This window comes from Vulpes vulpes, chromosome 4 (assembly GCF_048418805.1).
Source record: "Vulpes vulpes isolate BD-2025 chromosome 4, VulVul3, whole genome shotgun sequence".
In the NCBI taxonomy this organism is placed as follows: domain Eukaryota; kingdom Metazoa; phylum Chordata; class Mammalia; order Carnivora; family Canidae; genus Vulpes; species Vulpes vulpes.
The window spans coordinates 133545965-133554641 of record NC_132783.1 but is presented as its reverse complement, the minus strand read 5'-3'; the positions used below and the strand labels follow the sequence as shown (position 1 = coordinate 133554641).

Here is an 8677-nt window from a genome sequence, read left to right as displayed (position 1 = left end):
CTGTTTTGGCTAACTGAAAGAAATTCAAGGAAGATTTTCTTTTATATATATATATATATATATAAAGACAAAAAGCAAAAATAGTGCTCAGTGTTTTGCAGCAAGCTCTTAACAGAGGCCCTGTGCACCCAGAGCAGTGAGGGTGGCGCCACCCAGCGGCTTCCCTGGGAACTACATGCAGCATCTCCGCATCAAGCTGCCAGAGCTTTGAACTGTGTCTGTGAGCATCTGTGCTTTGTCTTGATAGATTCTGTGCAGCTGTTAGCAAGATGGGTACTGAGGTATCAGAAAAGCTTAAGGCTATTTTTTGGGCCTGGGAATGCTCCAGATTTTTTCCATTATAAATTAATGGTGATCGCTTCTTTGCTTTCCACCCTTTTGGCTTATGAAAGGTTTCAGAGGAGTGCTCTGTTTCGTGAGGGAATCTATACTTGGAAGCGGTGGGAGATGTTGGCAACTTTGGAAAAATGGCCAGAGTAAATTGTCAAGGCAGGTAGACAAGTTGGACATCAGCTTGTAGTCGCAAGTGGCAGGCTTGGAAGCCTTGACGGTTCATCATGTGAGAGGTCAACTTCTGCCATAGACAGATTTTTATTCTCTTTGCTGTCTGCCCCACTGGTGCAAATCGTTTTACAAGGAAGGAATGTATTGAAAGGTAAAGAACTTGGCAACTTATAAAAGTGTTGGTGGTAAGGAAGTCTTTGTTATGACCCTTCCAGTGTGGCCAAAGGAACGGTTTGCTTTGGTGAACTTCAATGTCCGTCACAGGTTATGGCTGGGCTCATCGGGGATGGCTTTCCATACCTGTGAATGGAAAGCTTTACATACTTCATTTGTGTTTTTAATAGAATCCTGCATATCTTTAAATATCGGACTATTCTGTTGTGAGTGGCTCCTGAGGGAACAGCAGTAAGTGCCGTGGGCCGTCTATTAGTGTGGGGAGATTGTCTTTCTATTGTCCGTGGATCTCATATTTGTGAGAGCTACATGCAAGGCATGTGGCCTCTTGAATCTGTTCTGTGGACTAATTTCAGCCAGTTATTTTTCAGAATTCTCTCCCACTGTTCCACTGTCCTGCTGATTCTGGGAGCTGTGAACACTGAAAAGGCTTTGTTATAGACTTCCTTTGTAATTTGACCTGGATGTAGTTGGCTTCTGTTATTATTGGACAAAGAATCTCAAAGAGAATCTTCTTGATGACAGTTGTTCTAACAGCTTTAGTGTATAGACATGCTTTCAGTTCATGCAGGAAGCCTATTAGCAACAATTAGCAAAATGTATTTATATGAAAATACACATCTTCATTTGGGTCCATCTCAACATTTACAAATGTCTCGTACAAGGGAGACTGAATTGCCTTCTCTGTGAGCTTGACAAATAGGAAAGGTATGACAATATTGCCCGATAACGCTGGAAAAGTTCATAGCAAAGTGCCTCTTTCTTCTCAGTTGGAGATGCCATTCCAAAGGCCACACGGGCAGTCGATGAGGAGATCCTTGGACACCACCTAGTGGCCATCTAGGGACTGTCAAAGGCGACAGCAGCGCTGCTCAAATTATCTGTGGTGAAAGACATGTCATCTCTCCAATTGGTTGTGCACCAGTACTTTTGTAAAATACAACAAAAAAATTACTAGAAAAGTTATATAAAAATACACACAGAGTACAAGTCGCAATTCTTAATGATTAGATTCAACAAAGAATATAATTTTAATAAATATAATCAGAACAAAAAGTAGAAAGAAAATAAAAAATATCCATCATTCACTGCAAATGTAAATAAAACTGAACAAACTGTTAGGGTGGGATAGCTATCTTCCCATGTTAAATGCCTAAATGCAGTTGTGAACAAATGCCACAGATACCAGTATTTTAGTTTTGTATCAAATATTTGTTATAAATGTACTAATATTTGCTATGCGCAAATATTAAATTTTTAACGTGATAAGTGAACTTGTTTCCTCACTTGTTCAAATTATCTAACCTAGATTGAAAATTTGTCTGATCTAGATTTATCTGATCACTTCTTAAAATGTATCTAGTCTAGATGATGATGTTACTCTGGGGATAATGTATATTATGCTGTTTCTATGTTTTGTTTTTAATAACTTACATAATAGGAGAATCAGCTCATAGGGGCTAGTTTGAGATGCTCATTTGTTACTTTTATGGAGATTGAGACAAGGGAGTTTATATTTTCAAAAGTCATCACCAATCCTTCACAAGTAATCAATTTTAACAATATTTCCTATATTGCTATAGTTAAAATTAAATCATCTTTTGATGAAATGAATTCAAGATCTATTTCCATCTTTTGATGGAAAATAAAATTCAAAATATTCTATCTAGTATCTAAAGTATTGGTAATTATTGTTAAATTATGGTAAATGATATTATGGTCTGTAAATTTTGTCTTTCCAAATTATAACTTTCGTTTTTGCCCTCAGATCTTATTTGCAGCTGGAGAACATGTTGCATAAAACTATTAAAATCATTAAAAGTATTGATGTTACCAGGCAAAGAAGTAAGGCTGTTCAAGTCACATCTTTAAAAAGTAGGAACCAATTTCTTTTTTTTTTTAAACTAAGAGCTTGTTCCTGACTTTGTCAGTGAAACTCCCCTCTTGAGTAACTATCATATCCAGTAAGAGATAATGATTGTTTACAATCAGCTTCTATATTATCACATCATAGTATTTATCATGTCGAAATATTAGCTTTTATGTCATTCATGATTTTTGCTACGTAATAAACATACTATTAGGATTATCTGCTTTTTTGTTTGTTTTGTTTTTGTTTTAATATAGCAAGACCTTCTTAATTAAAGGAGCAGCGCACTGCACTGATTTAAAAGGGTAAATACAGGAGGGTAAGGGGTAAGGGGGTTGGCTTCCAGGGGTCATACACACACACACACACACAGAAAATTATAAAGCAAATGGGCAAAATGTTAAAAATTGGTAAATCTGGGTAAGGGGTAAAAGTCTTTATATATTCTTGCAACTCTTCTGAAAGTTTGAAATTATTTCAAACTAAAAAAAGAAAAGGAAAAAGATCATTATTTGACTGGGAAGTAACCACACCACCAAAATCTATCTCATGATTACAAGTATTATTAAATCTTTAAACCAGGTAAAAATAAATAAGTAAATTAATAAACAACATAAATTACTTCCTAATTTAGCTGGTAGTATGAAACATAAATTTAAAAGAAAGCTACCTTGACTAAAAATTAAAATTATTGTATTATTGTATAACAAGTGGTGAAAATAAATGCTTACATTTTCTAAGATTTGCACATGCTTTTTTTTTTACAGCTGACAAAGAAATGTAAAACAGTGCATCTTGTAATATGGTTCTCCTGCTCAGGACTCCTACTCATCTCTGGCACACAGCTCACCAGCGAGTGGGACAGCCCTGGAATGTTCTTTGCCCTTTGCCACATACCCAGTGCTTGGATGTTGCACCAATGTCAAGTTACTTGAAGTGTTCCTGGCACCTCCTTTCAACTTCTGTACTTGATTTGTTTTGGACCAGTACTACCCTTCGATCAGCACTGGTGTAAGGGACTCTGGAAGGAAAAATGTTGTTTTCCTTCTCTACACACAACACTCACATTTCTGGTCTCTAAGTATGTGGGGCTTTTCCTGTATACCGAGTGATTCTCCAGTTGTCCGGACAGCAGTGAGGTGTCCTGCTGTGAGGTTCAGTTCCGACACTACCTGGAGTTAGCATCAGGTCCCACAGGTTAAGGGCTCAGTCCCACAGGACTGACCCCCTCCCTACTTCAGATGCTGGCAAGTCCAAGGTGTCACCTGGGCTTCCAGAAAGTTCTATAATTTGCCATAATGGCTCACAGACCTCGGGAAAACAGTTTACATACTAGATTACCAGTTTAGTATATAAGGATATAATAACTCAGGAACAGCCAAATGAAAGAGCTGCATAGGGCGAAGTGTGGGGAATGGGGGCTCCATGCTCTCTCCAGACATACCGCCTGCCCACCGTCTCCACATATTCACCGACCTGGAAGCTCTCCAAACCCCTTCAGTTAAGGTTGTTAGGGTTTTTATGGAGACTTCATTACTGTAGACATGATTGATTAAGTCATCGGCCATGAGCGATTATCTCAATTTCTCCCCTCTCCCCTTCCAGGAAGTGGATGGGGGTAAGGGGGTAGGGCAGGAAATTCTAACCTAATTGTATGCCCGGTTCCCCTGGCAGCCAGGCCCAGTCCTGACGCTAGCCAGGAGCCCCCAGCCACTAGTCAGCTCATGAGCATTCAAAAAGACACCTCACTTGAGAGATTCCAGGGGCCAGGAAATAAGACAGACACCAAATATATATTTCTTATGTCACTAACATCCTGTTGTTTTTCAAGAGTCTTCTCTGAATTTGAGACTTGATTTCGGAGCACAGCAACCAGCTAAGGGAGACTGGTTGGTGCATGTGAATAAAGACAAGAGTTGACCTAAAACTTGCAGAATTCATTTTGCAAAGTCCTGGTAATTTTTTCTTTTTTGGTTCCGTTTGCATGGTGACAGTACAATTATTCAGATGAAAAAGAAAGTAAACCAGAAAGACATTCTGTGCTCAACTTTCACTTTCTCCCAGCAATTATTGGAATGCCAGCAATGAAGTCTCTTTGAAAATACTGATCTAAACACAACCCAAGCTTGGTTTCTTCAATGGTGGGATTGCATATTTATCAGGGACATGAAGAAGGGTTTTCTGGTCGTGTTAGTGCCTGTTTGAATATTACTGCCCACCTATGTTCACGATTTCAAATGGCACCAATCAGCATGTTAGTATGATTTTTTTCCCCCTAGCAACATTGAGCTGTTTGGGTAGATAGTGAGTTTCTGTGACATTGAGTTTTGCAGGTAAGTAGAACAGAGGGTGAGATGGCCAAGGGGGTTGAATGTTTGAATGTTTGCAAGAGAGCATTTAAAGTGTTGGACATGGGATATACGGTGGGTGAAGCAGGCAGACAGTGTATGGTGCTGGGGGCGAGGGTAGGTGATGGATCCTGGAAAAATGGTCATGTCAGTAAATTGGGGGGTCTCAACAAGCTCAATGTTTTTGGAGTGGGACTTGGGGTCAATAAGCTATAGTTTGGGTACTTTAGTTCAAGATTTGAGAGGTGGCTGAGAAGTGGAGGAGATTTTTAGATGAGAGGGTTGGGGAAAGGAGGGAAGAGGATATTGAACGGATGAAGTCATCTTTGAGGCATGAAGAAAGGGTGACCAGGGGCGCTTGGGTGGCTCAGTGGTTGAGCATCTGCCGTTGGCTCAGGTCATGATCCTGGGAGGATCGAGTCCCGCATCGGGCTCCCCGCAGGGATCCTGCTTCTAGCTCTGCCCATGTTTCTGCCTCTCTCTCGGTCTTTCATGAATAAATAAATAAAGAATCTTAAAAAAAAGAAAGGGTGACCAGAAGGTCAGTAAGTGACACTAACACAGAGGCTTAGTGAGGGCTCTTTAAAATAATCTGACTTCAAAATAATCTGTAGTTTAAAAAAACCTTTTGTTTGTGAAATAATTTCGGACTTTAAAAAGTTACAAGAACAGCACAAAAGATTGGGGTAAGCACCTACTCAGGTTCTTACAGCGTTAATATCTTACATAACCACAGTATAATCGTCAGAATCAGGAAATACGTAGTCTTATAGACATTAACTTGAATTTCACTACTGTCCCACCGAAGTCCTTATTTTTGGTTCAGGTTCCAGTCCAGGATCACACACTGCATTTTCTCGTCCTGTCTTCTTTGTTTCCTCTAATTTGAAGCACTTACTCAATCCTTCTTGACCTTGATATTTGGGAAATACACTGGCCAATTATTTTGTAGGGTATCTCTCAATTTGGGTTGTGTAATGTGCGCTGATGATTAAATTCAGGCTCTGCGTTTTTGGCAAGGATGTAGCCTAATTTTAGTACATCTTATCAGGAGGTCCGTGGTGTTTATTTGTCCCACTATTGGTGATCACTTTGACAGTTTGGTTAAGGTGGTGTCTGCTGGAGGTCCCCTGTGCCGTTACCCAAGGGGAAGGAGGAATATACGGGTGGGACAAGGAGCACACTTTGGAAGGAGCAAGGAGGACCCCTATCCTCCACCCCTCAAGTGAGGGAAGCCCCAGCATCGGTGAAGAGGGCTGGGGTGGTGGTGTCCTCAGAGGGCCTCGCGCCTCTTGTAAGACAGGGGCGAAGGGGTGCCTGGGGGCTCAGTGGTTAAGTGTCTGCCCTCAGCTCGGTCATGATCTCCAGGTCCTGGGATCGAGCCCCATGTCAGGCTCCCTGCTCATTGGGGAGCCTGCTTCTCCTCTCCCTCTGCCACTCTCCCTGCTTGTGTTCTCTCTCAAATAAATAAATAAAATCTTTAAAAAATAATAATAAAACATGGGCATGATGGGATCACTTGGAGGAGAAGCTGGCAATGCTAGAGGATTTGCTGCCAGCAGAAGCTGATTCCGGAGGACCCAGGGAAGGAAGGGAAATTGGGTGAGATGGGGGGCAGTGCAGGGCCACCTGGGGGTATGGACTGTGACAACAGTCGGCCTGGGGGCTTGGCCTGCAGGTGGTGGCTGAGGGGAGAAGGCTGGTGGGGTGTGGTGGGCTCAGGCCCATGGCCAAGCCACCGAGAGCTCATCAGAAGTGTGAAATTTGGGCCCAACTTCAGACACTGAGAAGCAGAATCTCCAGTTTTCATGAGATGTCCGAGTAGTACGTAAACATCTTTTCTTTTTTACGATTTATTTATTTGAGAGAGAGCGCTGGTGCGTGTGACTGGGGCGAGGGGCAGGGGAGAGAGAATCTCAAGCAGACTCCCCGCTGAGCATGGGGCCCCATGAGGGGCTCAATCTTACCACCGTGAGATCGTGACCTGAGTGGAAATCAAGAGTCAGATGCTTACCCTACTGAGGTGCCCAGGTGCCCTAGAGTCTTTTTCTTTAGCCGTCTCAGCGATTCGGAGATACAGACCTACAAACAAATCTCTTTTTACCTAAACCGAGTGGGCCGGATTCTGTTGCCTGCCACTGGGAAGCTTGACCAGTATACCTCCTCTCCCCAAGCGGGTGAGTCACAGCAATGCTCCATGGTGAGGTGAAGGAGGAAGCCACCTGTGGGTGTGTCCTGCTTCATGGATTTTCTCCTAATGGGACCACAGACAAAGGGGATCGAGAGATGGGATCTAGCCCATTCACAGACTGGAGGCCATGAGACTCCACCCATGAGCTGGCCTCACTCCTGTTACGAGCTGAATGTGTTCTCACAATACTCAGATGTCGAAGCCCAAACCCCCAGTGTGGCTTTATTTGAAGATGGAACTTCTAAGGAAGCGAGTAAGGGTAATGAGGTTGTCATTAGAGTGGGGCCTTGATCCAATAGGATTAGTGTCCTTATAAGAAGAAGCACCAGAGCTTGCTCACATTCTCACTCTCTCTCTCTGTCTCTCACTTGCACCGAGAAGAGGTCATGTGAGCACACAGAGAGATGTATAAGCTAAGAGAAGAGGTCTAGGAATGAAACCTACTTTACTAACACCTTGATCTTGGACTTTCCAGCTTCCAGAACTGTGAGAAATAAGATGTCTGTGTTTTAAACCATCCGGTGTATGGTATTTTGTTATAGCAACCCAAGCTGACTAACACGATTACCGTAGCTGTCCCCACACAGGACCTTCTGCAGAATCAGTACTGTTCATGCTGCACAATGAGGTCTTTTTCATAGTGAGTAATGAATAACATGGTTCTGTATTATGCTATTTTTCAGCAGGTAAAGATTTTGTCACAGAATTGATGCCCATATACATCAAGAATTTATATAAAACTATGTATATATAATATTTATATATAAATTATAAATGCATTATTTTTATATAAATATATGTCATATACATATTTATATATTTTAATGTCGATAAGAAGGGAAAGCCTTGAGTGAAAATATCAGGAGTCAAACTGGGAAACAAACAAGGGGTGGTGGAAAGGGAGGTGGGCAGGGTGGGGGTGACTGGGTGACGGGCACTGAGGGGAGCACTTGATGGGATGAGCACTGGGTGTTATGCTATATGTTGGCAAATTGAATTCCAATTAAAAAAAAAGAAAAGAAAAGAAAATATCAGGAGTCAGGGGGCAGAGCTGTTGCCCAGACCCAGCCTGGTCCCTACAGGGTTGTCAGCGCTGACTTGTCACAGCAGAGTCTGGTTCTGCCTGCGTGGCTTTAATGACCTGTAGCTTTCTACAGCATGTGTCCTTTTCCATCTGACTTCTTGGCCTCAGCATTTGGCTTGTGAATCCATCCACGTTGTGACATGTAGGTATAGACTGCTCATGGTCATTGTGTTGGTAGTCTGTGTGCCGTTTCTCTGCATGTTATTTATGTTTAACATGGGCAATTCTGTGAAAACCTAATTCCTCTTATATGTACCGTGTGAGTAAATCTTCCTTGACATTTGCTCATCTTGTGTAGGGTCTATTTATCTTGCTTCCTTTGAGTGACAGTTGAATGGCTCGGTATTCTTTCCCTTCCTTTTGCTGTGTTACAACAATATGTTTTCCTTGTGGAGGGCAGGGTAGGGAGGGCAAGGTCAGATCTTGGGACTAAGTCAGATCCATTGGTGAGGATCCTGATCTTTCATTCTCTTCTGAGCCATTGAAATGTCCAGGACAGATTCACA

The 8677-nt window shown here is 42.0% G+C and overlaps 1 long non-coding RNA gene across 1 annotated transcript; it reads left to right on the top strand.

The window, feature by feature from the left end:
* Nucleotides 1-565: 565 nt before the first annotated feature.
* On the top strand, nt 566-4583 carry LOC140598693 (uncharacterized). Its single transcript, XR_012001314.1, has 2 exons — nt 566-2853; nt 3316-4583. It is a non-coding gene; the product is annotated as an uncharacterized lncRNA (long non-coding RNA).
* Nucleotides 4584-8677: the final 4094 nt, after the last annotated feature.